The sequence below is a fragment of the Haliotis rubra genome, unplaced genomic scaffold (genome assembly GCF_003918875.1).
Source record: "Haliotis rubra isolate DU_JTF1 unplaced genomic scaffold, ASM391887v1 Scf185, whole genome shotgun sequence".
NCBI classification, from domain to species: Eukaryota; Metazoa; Mollusca; class Gastropoda; order Lepetellida; family Haliotidae; genus Haliotis; species Haliotis rubra.
In genome coordinates, this window is record NW_025765836.1 from 296,154 (window position 1) to 308,645 (window position 12,492).

Here is a 12,492-nt window from a genome sequence, read left to right on the forward strand (position 1 = left end):
GTTGATAAAAACTAGGTGGTGAATGGCGACCATTATGTAAAATGTCTATTATGACAAACAGATATTACCTCTTGACTGGATTTACATCAAGGAATTATTAAAACACTCAAGTACACTAATTGTGCTCAGTTGTGTGTGTGAATTACACATATAAAAGCAATCATAGGTCATAATTAGTATGTACTATGCCCTTTTCAGAATGGTTGATTTGCCAAATGTAGGCCATTTTGAAAAATGGCCGTCATGGCTGCCTTTCGTCTTACAAAGTAATATTCTTCAACTAGAAATCTTTCTTGGTCACTGAAGTAGTTCTGTGCTTTGATTCATAATGCTGTGACACAGGTAACATTGATTACAGATGGTGTATCTATCTCACTATGCAGATATATCTATAAAATAACCATAGTTTTTACAATGGGCACCTTTCATTAAAATGCCTCTAATTTTTTACCTACCCTATAATTTGGGATTACATAGTACCTAGAAATGTTCAGTAGGCTCTCTTGGATCAAACTGTGTAGTCAGACCTTTTATGTAGAAGGTGTTGAACAAAATTATTTTTTCCTGGCTTAGCTCCTGTACCATCACATATATCAGACGTCAGCAAGAAGGAAAGGGACAAAATATTTCCATTACTTTTTCTACCTCCTGATAAGCTTTTTTTTGGAATTATTTAAGGAGACGATTTACCAATCCATCACGCATTGCAGTCTCCTTTCAATTTTAGTTATCATTGGTGAACATGATACTACTTTGGTTGAGCCAGATACAGAATTACCTCTACCAAAACATGCATTGCAATTGCTATTCACTCATTCAAACCATTTCTTTGACGTTCAAAAGGTTTGATTGTTGTTGATTCTTGGGTCCTAGCTACCATTAATCTGTCAGTGTGCTGTCGGTGTGGGGCTCGTGAAGACGGGTTCCAGTTAGTTCAGAGAGTGTTTTCTTGTAGTTCGGAAGGCCCCGCAATTTGCCCCACCACAGGCGTGCCTATTTCGTTATTGATCTCATTGGTATTTAGAGAGCATCATGATTGAACATTTAATCGTTTATCTTATTTGGGCAGAATTTGTCGTTTTTTAAATGGACATGGGTAAATGATGTGTCTCATTTACGCTAGAAATACAGAGTGTTACATCGAATACATGCGGTAAAACATTCTGTGTCTTGTATTTCCGATGGCCTTTATATCTGGACATTCCTGTATGTTGTTGTGTTTGATTGCTGTATTACAGTGACTGATTTTGATTCTCTTTGAAATTGCATTTTTTTTATTATTCAGAATTCTAAAAAAAAAAATCCGCAAATCCATTGCTTCATTAGACAATTGAAATAAATTGTGTACCCCGACTCTTAAAAAATCAAATAACATAAATATATTCAAAATATTCCACCCAGTCCCATAGTCTCTGAAGTTTCATATGATGATAAAGACAATGAATCGCCATGAATTGTTTTCAAAACATAAACAGAAAGACTTAAATATGGTTAAAATTTAAAGTTTAATAGGTGTCCCCACCTTTATATTAAGAGTTCTCCGTTACCTAAGCTCTAAGAACGGTGCCTACAATTAATGTATGGTAACCACGTTAGGTTCTAATACAAAAAGCATATAGATATGCGGTAAAACAAATTAGAAAGAACGAGCATAGAAGTACGCCAGACATTAAGGAACCATTGGAATACTGAGGATATGAAAAACTGAAACTTAAGATTAAAACGAATAAAACGTCATTTACTACATGATATTTCAGAACGGATAAGAAGTATTCGTCTGCAAAATACAACGGAGTGAGGCTATGTTAGGTATTGGCGTTTTGTGTGTATTTTTGTAATGTTGAGGAGCTATCACAGGTGCGGTTGTATGGGCGCCATTGAAGTATGATGATTTCATTTTCTTCTATTATTTCTTTTTTTATTATGTATGTCTTCATAATGAACGCCAAAGGCTTACTTCGGTCGTTTGTATCGCCTTATACACCGTTATTTGTCCCTGTGACCCTGTTATCGGTAGGAGATCCTTAATGTTCGATCCGAGGTCATGACGGGAGATCTTTTCAATTTTCGAAAAGCGGGTTATCAAACGTTTGATGTATCAAGCACATTTCGTTTGATTACAGTCCTAATCTTTGAATTTTAGAATAGAAAAAAAATTAATGCCATTGATTAACTTGGTGGTTAAGTGGTCTCGTAAATCGTCATTGATTTCTATTTAGAAACGAATAGTTTAACATGGGATAAGATTTATTCAAAACATCAAAAATACTTTACTCACCCAAAAGATTATTAGCAATAATCTTCAATAGAAAATACTCTCTTTAATCTCTAGAGTCCGTCTCTATATGCGCCACACCGACAGCACTCTGACACATTAGAAATCTACGTAAATGAGGGGTTTTTTTGGGGGGGGTTCTGTTTATTATTTTTTTATGTTTTAATATATTTTTTAATATTCTTTCATTTATTAATCATTAGTATTATTTTTTATTTATGTTATGTTATTTATTTATTTTATTTTTAATTTTTTTTTTAGGGGGAGAGTTTCACGCCACTTTTAGCAATATTCCAGCAATGTATCAAGGCGGGGGACACCAGAAATGGGCTTCACACATTGTACCCAAGTGTAGAATCGAACCCGGGACGAGCCAACGCTTTAACCGCTAGACTATCCCATCGTTCCTCATGTGAATGAAACACAGTGGCTGTTGATAGTTGGTAAGTCAACATTTTGTAATATTAGATGGTCATATGGTTTTATTATCAAAGGTGACATGTGGTACAAAAGTACAAGTCAGTCCTCAATGATGTAATCTAAAGTAAAGTCTCGCCTGTCGACAGAAGGCGTCGGCACAGAAGGATAATTTTCCAGAAATCCAACCCGATTCATCACTTGCAACAATGGGCGATGGCGTCATGTTCGCTTGCCTTCCAGATGGCTGATTAATAAGAGTATTCTAGTACCAGCATCTATGGATTGAGCTGCAGATATAGCTAGTCGGAACTCGGGAAGAAAATTCGCCCCCAGATGAGCCCCGATGAAGAGTAATCTTGCACATATTAATATCATATCCTTTGTGACCGTTTGATAGTTGCCCTTGGCTTTCATTGTCTGGGAAATGTCTGTTGGTGAGATCATCAATAGCACCTTCGAAAATAGTTATGTCTGGGAACAAGTCAACTTAAGACGTTAGTATATTTACATGTCATAATTAGTTATCCTTATGCCAGTCACATATATGTCCGTAGGCCTTCAATAAATTAGTTGAACATTAAATGTGGTAGGACAAGACACTGCTGTTGTCGGAGGAGAAGGTAGGAAAGAAAGTCACAGGAAAAGGTCACGGATACAATGTCACGGAAAAAAATCACAGGAAAAAAGTCATAATACAATAACATATATATACTAGTGGTTTGTAAAATTGCATAACAAACACTACTTCTTAATTACGTGTCTGTTTACGCTGTTTCTTAATTAAATCAGTTACATAGTATATTACATTGATTATGGGTAGCTTCTCAAATGTTATAAAAGCACTATGACCACAATTAGCTATAATCTTTTTGTGAGTTGATTGTGTGTTTATTTACCTAATAGGAAATGAAACTTGGCTTCTGATTCTGACTGAGTGTTAGAGCAAGTACCCCCTGCTTTGTTAATAAAGTGGTCTTTCAAATGTTTTCAAAACACCATGACCACAATTACTTTTCAAACATGGATTTTAGTAAGAGCAACAAAGGCGGTTTGAAAATACCATTTGAAGGACCATGTACAGTAAGATGCAAGTCGTAAGAACGAAATTTGGTGTAAATGCACAAAGAGGTCCAGTAGGTCATGAATTTAATTGAATTGGTTATTGTGACTTTTTTCCATGACTTTTTTCCTGTGACTTTCTTTCCGATCACCTCGGAAATCAACAAATTCTGTTGTAATATCATATTGAAGTACACTGAAGGGATGCTCTCTTTCAACGAATTACATCATCTCTTAAAAACAGAAATACAGTTCGATGCAATTTGTAATAGGCATTATACCTTCATGAACCCAAAGAACCTTAACCGAAAGAAAGGCATATCTTTTCCAAAAAGGAACGGAGAACACATAAGATACTTGTCACAAAAAGTATTCGTACTCTGTGATTTGAGCTGGAGATTTTCAGAGTGAATTCCCATCTGACAATGTTTTTTCCAACCAATTGGATTGAAGCAGGCGTTCTCATTGAGTTCAATTTGTCCATCAACGGTTTATGTTTTGTCATTTAAACTATGTTTGACTAGAATTCAATACTTTAAGAAACTAAGAACCTATTTAACCTGTACTTAACCTTTCCCCAGTAAAAGCCCATCTGTTTAAGTAAGGTGAAGATTATGTGTTAGCTCTTTCAATTAAGGAAATGCATGTGAGTCAGCCTTATATTGCATTTAAATTGTACGTGTCGAAAGAAGGCAAAGGAATTCAATCTAATACTGTTATGAATGTTATCATTCGCGTGACTAACGATTTGACAACATACATGGAATGGTCAGGCATTGGACGTGGACACGTGGTTTCAAAATAAAATCGACCATGAAGAGCTCCAAAACTCATATGACTCTCTGATAAACAGCATTTAGGCCTTAGTAATTGATGTGCTTCAAAAGGTCTTTTAAAGGCTACGTGGAGGTCATTTCCAAATGACGAGTGAGTGAGTTTAGTATATAAAATGACGAAATGACAAAAGTATGTCTGATGCAATCCCCTATTTTGATTAGTAATTTATGTTACCGTGAATTCCTCTTTTTCAGATGAACAACTGACGTGCATGTGTTTTGCATGTTCTAACGGTGAATCAGGATACGTGCATCGGGTATTATCATTATTTGATATTGATTCATAAACACATGCTCATGAAATAGTCTATATTGTAAAACAGACTCTGCTCTAAGTAAGTGAATTAAGTTCATACACCACTTCTTCTGTCTGCTAACAAACATTCTTTTATGTATTTCACAACAGTTAATGCAACCCCATTTACACAGACAATATATCATTGAACAGATGACTCTGATAAGAACGACTGAAAAAAGGCTCTAGAATGTGGAGTGAAAGTCTCCTTTTAACTTATTAGATAAGATAGTATGATGGATGACAACACAAGAGGACTTGTATCAGAAAACAGGAGAGCGGTGTATTAGTGCTATCACCAAAGACTACCAATGAGAAAACACACGACATATTTTGGTACATAACATATGCCTATGTTGCACGAACTATCGGACTGAAGGAAAATCGATTGATTGGGAGTCTACCGTTATGGTGCTTTTCCTGAATTATTTGCTTATTGTACTTTGATGAACTGCTGCTCAAAGAAGATCTATTAAACTTGGCAATGTGTTTGTGAGCTGATATCATAGTTTTTCAGGTTTTCTTAATGGTACCGCTTCTGCTAACATTGTGTAATATGGGTATTGTGTAAGATATTGATGAGAAACTTGATATACAGTCAAATCCCGTTGAGTCGAATGCCGGTGTCTCGAATATTATGCATAACTCGAAGTACCTGTCGGTCCCGACCATTCCCTGTTATAGTTGTCATCATTTGATTTCCGGTTACACGAATTAGTCTCATAAATACACACGATGACTCGAGAAGGAAATTTGGTCCCATGAGATTCAAACAACAGCAATCTTGTATACATAAGCCGAAGTCAGTCAATGAGAAGTTGATTGGTGTAGTTTGCAAACCAGCGCGGTTCACACCTTTCCGCCATTGACGGGTGAGTTCAAAAGGCAGATTAGTGATTTTACAGAAATTCCTGTCTGTGCTAATCAGACTGGAACTGATAAGGTGTCCCTATTAGTGATAGGGAAATCATTAGGTAAACAAATGCTTAGGTGGAGGAATTAGGACTGGATCATCTTTTTTTCTACCCTCATAGACATACCTATGTCTCGAATACATCGATAAGTCGAATTTATTACTTGGTCCCCAGCGAAATTAATGTGGGCTATATTTCCATTTCACTAGTGTTAATGAAATGCATTAGCCAATTCAAGGCGGCCAAATGAAGGTACGATTCCATGACCATAGGTACACGGTGTGGTCCTTATTCGACGTTGAATAGTAGTATGTGTCGTGGATGATGCAGTCGTCTAAGACGATGCAGTTTGTGCAGACATGCATTACAGGTAAGGATATGATGCATACAAACCAAGCAACATAACGAAAACGAATCTGGGATTTGGCCCATTGATCATAGGTTCCTTGTATGCCTAAGGGAAAGAACTCTGTATGGCGAATTGAAAAGTTTTACACAGATGAACCAGCCTTACCTTTGAGACGATTTAAACCTTATGGTGAATGGTTAGTAACATGATCAGAGGTAACAGAAAACCAGCTGCTGGTGAGCCAGTTAGTATGGCCTGACGCAGATATCTTGATTCTGTGGGTAAAAAGAGCCACGATCAATATGGCACTATACGGTACACAGGGTCCTTTCACTACGTTGCATTCATTTTGTGAAAACGTTACTTTATCGAGTAAAGATATAACATCGATTACTTAGAGAATGTCACTACATGATGAGGTGATCATTACCATCGCGTGTTTGCCTGTCACAATATAGATTAACAATGTGAGGTAGGTATGAAAATGGCTTCAACAATACAGTATTTTGTAAATATATATTGCTAACCATAGGAAACAAGTTCACCAATAATCTCTATAGCTGCCGCCTTCCCTTAACAGAACATCAAAACCATTTTCCAAATCATAAGAAAGTGTCCGTTGTATGATTGCGACTCTATCTTAAGTATGTGTTTTGGTTTTATCATGAAAGGTATGCTTAAATGCTTCGGTTTTGAAGGTATTTCATTATTAAATGGAGTTGAGTTGTTGTTGTCGTTGTTGATGATGATGATGATCATCATGATCATGACTATGTATCGCGTGTGCAGTAGGTGACGAGCGCCATCAAAAACCATTCAGACTACAACGAAGTAGCGCAAATTAGTTTGGATTATTCTCACTCAGTATGGTTCAAAAGCTTCGCCTGTCAAGAAGGATAGACGTTTTTCTTAAACGGCGACCAACGGGATCAGGTGGTCAGATCCGCTGATTTGGTTACTCTGGTGATCGGCATAAAGAGTATAAACATACTGAAAGTCTTTATCAAATATGCTGAGTCAGCTTCAAAAGATTGTTTTTTAAAACTGTCAGTCACGAAGGTTTTACTTCACAGATAAATAGCAGAATCTCTTTACTTGTACATGGAACATGTAATTCCAAATTAACATACGTTTATTAGTTGCAACATGGTCACTCACTCCCACATTGACAGGCACATAGTTTAATAAAAAACAAAATATATATTTGGGCTTTCAGATGTAATAATATCTAGTCACCAAACAAAAATGAACCATGTCGAAACACACGTACACCTTCTCTCTCTCTCTCTCTCTCTCTCTCTCTCTCTCTCTCTCTCTCTCTCTCTCTCTCTCTCTCTCTCTCTCTCTCTCTCTCTCTCTCTCTCTCTCTCTCCCCCTCCTCCCTCTCCCTCTCTCCTTCCTCCCTCTCTCTCTCTCTGTGTGTAGGTTAGTGGTTATATCAAAGTTTATAGCATAACCATAACCTTACTTCTCTCTCTCTCTCTCTCTCTCTCTCTCTCTCTCTCTCTCTCTCTCTCTCTCTCTCTCTCTCTCTCTCTCTCTCTCTCTCTCTCTCTCTCTCTCTCTCTCTCTCTCTCTCTCTCTCTCTCTCTCTCTCTCTCTCTCTCTGTGTCTTAGTGGTTATCTCTCAAACTTTATAGCATAACTAACCCCCTCTCTCTCTCTCTCTCTCTCTCTCTCCTCCCTCTCTCTCTCTCCTCCCTCCCTCTCTCTCTCTCTCTCTCTCTCTCTCTTAGTGGTTATATCAAAGTTTATAGACAGACAGACAGACAGACACCTTATCTCTCTCTCTCTCTCTCCCTCTCTCTCTCTCTCTCTCTCTCTCTCTCTCTCTCTGTCTCTCTCTGTGGTGTAGGTTTAGTGGTTATATCAAAGTTTATAGCATAACCATAAGGTTTATGAAGTGGTTGAGTGTCTCTCTCTCTCTCTCTCTCTCTCTCTCTCTCTCTCTCTCTCTCCAGTCTCTTCTCGTGGGTATTGGAGTCTCTCTCTCTCTCTCTCTCTGGCTCTCTCTGAGTTGTTGCATCTAAATCTTGTAATGGCTATTTTGGTAATATCAAATTATTTCATAACCATAACCCCCTCTCCCCAGCATCTCTCTCCTCCCTTGTACTCCTCCCTCTCCCTCCCTCCCCAGTCCTGACTCCTCCTATCTCTCTCTCTCTCTCTCTCTCTCTCTCTCTCTCTCTCTCTCTCTCTCTCTCTCTCTCTCTCTCTCTCTCTCTCTCTCTCTCTCTCTCTCTCTCTCTCTCTCTCTCTCTCTCTCTGTAGGTTAGTGGTTACATCAAAGTTTATAGCATAACCATAAGAAGGAACGGGTTCGCTTGGTCACATGGATGCCATGTGTGAAGCCGAGACATGGCTTGAATATTTCCTCAAATGATGTAAGGCCTCATCCCCTCAATGTCATGTATGCTTCTATCGTGTACCTAACAATATGTGTCTGGACACGGTCTGTGCATCATGTTTAAAAAAACAAATGCAGTGAAGCCGGTTTGATGGTTGAAGCATTTATTTATGCAATAAGACTGACTCCTGTACAAGTCTCTGCTCCTCTACAGACTCTACAAGACTGTAAACAACTTCAGCAGGGCTACAGGTCTGCTCAGGTTCAAGAATGTGTGTGACGTCGATTCTACCCAAAACATGTCCATTTTTCTTTTCCAAGATACCTATATTTGTCCAAAGAACTTTCAGAGGAACGTCGGTATTTTATCAGCACAAGATGGTCGCACCACAGGCTTCCAATAATTGGAAACAAATAGAAGGATCCTGGTGGAATTATAATGAAAGATAACATGGCTCTGTATTTCTTTCCTTGTGTACAGTGCTTGCTCTTCGTCGATTCTTTGACAGCTAGTGATAACAAAAGAAGGATACCCCATTGCTTCCAGGATTGGGTGACTGCCGGCTCACTGAGTAAATCCTATTGATCATAATTAAACATTTACACAAAGACGAATATTCTCATTCCGTTTTAAGAATGTCAGCAAATAACACTAGGTTTCCATAGCGCCGCCAGGCTGAGAGGGGAATTGAGAGGGTCATGTCACTTGACGATCAGTTGATCCGGGTGAAGTTGCGTTGAAATTATCCGAAGTAATATGTTGTCTTGGCTTGCTAATCTCGACTCTGGCATGGGCGCCGATCTCTTCCCCAGCATTGAATAGACGCAGCACTCACATCTTTGCGATCCTTCGGCGAACCCCATGCATGGTGGGCATGCGCAGCCGGAAACGGAACCGAGCTCCATCGTCAGTACCAGCATGGCTGAAAGACACATGTAAATATTGAATAGTTACAGACGTACGAACATTATGTAGATGGATTTTAATAAGGAACACAAAACGGGTAAAGACATAGGGAAATGTTTGTTGTTGGTTAACGCCGCACTCAGCAATATTCCGGCTATATGGCGGCGGTCTGTGAATAATCGAGTCTGGACCAGACAATCCAGTGATCAACAGCATGATCATCTATCTACGGCATTTGGATACAATGACATGTGTCAATGGTCTTGCATCGTGGAACCACTGTGTCGTTTCGTTGTTGTTTAACGCCGTACTCAACAATATTCCAGCTATATGACGGTCGAGGCTGGACCATACAATCCAGTGATTGACATTATGAGCATCGATCTGCGCCATTTGGATACGATGACACGTGTCAACCAAGTCAGCGAGTCTGACCACCCAATCCCGTTAGTCGCCTCTCACGACAACTAAGGGTTTCTGAAGACCAATTCTAACCTGGATCTTCTAACCTGGAAAAATATGACAATGCTATAGATGCATATTTAGTAAAACTGAAAGCTAAAGGGATTAAATACACGAGGAAATATTACGGATATACCGATATTTAGGCACGAGTGTCGTAAACATAGAATGATATGGACACGAATATAATATTCTGTTTATTACCAGTCGTCAAATTGAAAATAAACCCAAATCTGCTTTCAAACACAGGCTGGCTACCCGCCGTCGCCGCATGTAAATATGAACCCCGATATTTTCGCCCTCGTAGGTAATAAAAGTAAATAGCTTAAGACACGTGGAAATAGTATAGAAGCATGCTAATTACAAACGTTACATTGTTAATGACACGTGGAACACAATATAGATGCATGCTAATTATAATGGTTAAATACATAAAGAAACGTAAAATTACGATAGATGCAAATTTCACAACAAAAGTTAAATAATTAAAGACACATGGATATATCTACGATCCAGGTTTATGAACAAAAGTTAACTTGTAAATAAAACGTGGACGTATTACAGATGCATGTTTAAAGGATAAATGGCTATTGTATAGTAACGTTGGATTATTTCTAACAGAATCTTCATAACATCGCAGCGTGTCAACTTGACGTGGGAGGAAACCCGGAAGTGACGCAGGTCAGGGACCTTTATCACCTTGGTGAAACCCACTAGAATGGGTATGGTCTTGACAAACGAAGAACCATAATCTGGCCCAGCGAAACTCTGCAAAAACAGATCACTGTGAATATAATCAATATGCACTAATGTGTACATAAAAAAACATGAGTGTCCTTTCCAGTGCAACGTCAATACAATCCACTTAAAGCACCCCCATGAAGATCCGGGTTATAATTGGTCTTCAGCAACCCATGCTTGTCATAAGAGGTGACTGAAGGCATCGGATGTTCAAGCTCGCTGGTTTGATGGAAGCATGTCATCATATCCCAATAGCTTAGATCGATGCTCATAGTGTCAGTCGGTAGATTATCTGGCCCAGAGTGGACATTTTGCACACCGGCGTTACATAGCTGGATTACTGGTGTGTGCGGCGTTAAACTAAAACACAAAGTACTTAAAATATTTTAATTTAAAAATGATATAATCACAATGATAAGAAAGGAGAATTGCATGACAATGCACCAACATAATGATGAGGGGTGGGTCAGAAAAAAATCTAATGAAGTTTCTACTTAAATGATATACAGAATTCTGTATCCTACCAAGTATTATAATCAAACCTGAATCCATCCATCCATCCGTCCATCCATCCATCGATCCATCCACATGCATGCATACATACACACACACACACATACACATACATACATGCATGCATACATACATACATACACACACACACACACACACACACACATACACACACATACATACATACATACATACATACATACATACATACATACATACATACATACATACATACATACATACATACATACATACATACATACATACATACATACATACATACATCGTATTTTCAATCTCCCTGAGGAGCATACAACTCTTGCAGCCATTAGGCGAACCAAGTTAATGTGACTTTTCCATCCTTACGAAGTACCCATTCACAGTTGGGTGAACTGTAGAAAATAATTACGTCACAGATTACACACACACACACACACACACACACACACACACACGCGCGCATACATACATACATACACACATACATACATACATACATACATACACACACATACATACACACACACACATACATACATACATACATACACACACACACACACACACACACACATACATACATACATACATACACACATACATACATACATACATACATACACACACATACATACATACATACATACATACATACATACATACATACATACATACATACATACATACATACATACATACATACATACATACATACATACATACATACATACGTATACATACGTAGTACGTATAGTACGTCTAGTATCCTCAAAGCCAGGTGTCCTTTGAAAACAGAACAGTGTCTTCTTCAAATCGCCTCATTATCTGAGCTCAGTTCGTGCTGTCAGTTGTTCCAAGCAGGTTCAAGGAGAACCATTATAAGTAGGATTTCTTTTCACGGCACACTTAACAGTATATCAGATGATTTTACCGTCGCTTCAAACACTGTCAGATCCCTCTCCATCTCTAAACTGAATACTTTGATATATAGAGTGCCTTTTAGGTTATAAAGAGACTCAGCGCCAAGGGAGCAGTATCCAGAGGAACAGGATATTAGTAGGGTTTGTCCGGGGACTCACTAATAGCATTTAAAGTCCGAGGGTAGGTGGAATAACCTTGTAGCTCGCCACCACGAAAACCCGGGTTCGATTTGCCACGAGGGTACAAAGTGTGAAGCCCATGTCTAGTGTTCCCTGCAGTGATTTTGCTGGACTATTGCTAAAAGAAGCGTAAAACCATACTCACTCACTCACTTTATACTTCGAAATCTGTAGTGATCTACGTGTCAACTCTGTGTTAACGGATTACAGCACTGACATATTTTCCAGATATGTTAAATTCACAAACGCGGTGTCGTCCTTTCAAAACCATATA

General features: G+C 38.5%; 1 long non-coding RNA gene across 1 annotated transcript in view; it reads right to left on the reverse strand.

The window, feature by feature from the left end:
• Window positions 1-8,642: 8,642 nt before the first annotated feature.
• LOC124273835 overlaps window positions 8,643-12,492 on the reverse strand; it is a 32,875-nt gene continuing 29,025 nt past the window's right edge. The window contains exon 2 of the long non-coding RNA XR_006897752.1: window positions 8,643-9,418. This is a non-coding gene — a long non-coding RNA (uncharacterized LOC124273835). The remainder of the gene's footprint in view (window positions 9,419-12,492) is intronic.